The following is a 1848-nucleotide window of genomic DNA, read 5'->3' as shown; positions in this document are numbered from 1 at the left end:
CTTGAGAGACTATTGAATGTTGAGAATGAACTGAGGGTTGAAGGGGAAGGGGGAGGGGGGAAAAGAGGTGGTGGTGACGGTGGAGGGCACTTAAGGGGACGAGCACTGGGCGTTTTACGGAAAACAATTTGACAATAAATTATTATGGAAAAAAAAAAAGAAAGTGCCAGTATGAACATTGGGGTACATGTGCTTCTATGCATCAGCACTTCTGTATTCCCTGGGTAAATCCCTAGCAGTGCTATTGCTGTGTCATAGGGGAGTTCTATCGATAGTTTTTTGAGGAACCTCCACACTGTTATCCAGAGCAGCTTCACCAGTTTACATTGCCACCAACAGTGTAGGAGGGTGCCCATCTCTCCACACTGGTCTCGCCAGCATCTATAGTCTCTTGATGTGTTTATTTTAGCCACTCTGACCAGTGTGAGGTGGTACCTCAGTGTAGCAAAGTAGATGGAGGGTGTCATGCTGAGCAAGAGAAGTCAGGCAGAGAAGGATAGATACCATGTTTGCATTTATAGGTCTAACAGGAGAGATCTGGCAGGGGACCATGTGTAGAGGAAGGGGGAAAGAGAGTGGGGGAGACTGAGGGACACAGATCAAGGGAGACTACTCAATACTGAAAACGAACTATGGACTGAAGGGGGAGGGGGAGGGACGGAGGGAGTGATGGTCATGGTAGGGGGCACTTGTGGGGAGAAGCACTAGGTGTTATATGGAAACCAATTTGACAATAAACTATTTTTAAAAAAGAAAAAATAAAATAAAAACTATAATTTGAATACAAGCTATGCTACTGCTTTGGGTGTTAGAGTTTTTAGGCCCTCTCAGGAGACAGATTTAGTACCATAGGTGTGTATATATACATCTATCTATCTATCATCTTGAAAAATATGAGCTTACATTGATACCTCCAATTCCAACCCAACAACACATGGTTATTGTAGTTTTATCTCATTACATATTTGTAATTTCTTTCTCTAATATCAAGAAACATTTTTATTATGCTTGAAACATTTACTTATTTGATCAGTCTTTCTGTAACCAATCTGCCTTTGATGTCAGTACCTTCTCTATACTTAGGCCCACATAATGGTTTTAGGACTAAATTGTTTCAGAAGAGAAAGGAAAGAGAAAAGGAGGATGAAGCAGCAATTTTTAAATGCTTTTAATATTACTTCTTCATGGTGCTATCCACAAGAATAATTTATTTTATTTAATATTATGTTGATTTATTTTTCTTTTTTTAATATAACACAGTTTATTTTTTAACATATGCAATTATTTTCCATCTTTTACAATACAGTAGTTACAATGACACTCCAAACAGAAAAGCAAAGTAAAAAATCAAAACCTCAACTTCTATTTCATGTAATTAGACTTATACAGAAATTAGAAGGTTAAGTAACAACTAGTTAATCACCTAATTTCACAGCTATCTGAAGTGGCAATCGTTGTATAGCAGCTTATCAATGATACATTCAAGATAAATGATACAATTTATTACTTGCCCATAAGCTACAACACAGCCTGCTTAATACCTTTCCTTAAATTCCACTTCTATACTACAATATACTTGGGGTCCATGCAAAAAAGTAGCTACCTTTTATCTAGGAAATGGATGATTAAGTCTTTGGTGTTGTAAAAGCAACTTCATTTAAACATAACCACCCCCACCACCAAAAAAAGAAGAAGAAGAAAAAAAGTAAAGAAATAATAAGGGTACTATAATGTAAAAATATTAAAAAAAAGAAAACCCTCTCAAATGCATAAATGAAAGATTGCACACAAAGAACTCACATCTTTTCAAGCTACAATAGTAAATATTCTGATCCTATGTATTAAATA

The sequence above is a fragment of the Suricata suricatta genome, chromosome X (assembly GCF_006229205.1).
Source record: "Suricata suricatta isolate VVHF042 chromosome X, meerkat_22Aug2017_6uvM2_HiC, whole genome shotgun sequence".
Taxonomy (NCBI): domain Eukaryota; kingdom Metazoa; phylum Chordata; class Mammalia; order Carnivora; family Herpestidae; genus Suricata; species Suricata suricatta.
The sequence above is the reverse complement of the archived record's forward strand: the minus strand, read 5'-3'. Positions refer to the sequence as shown.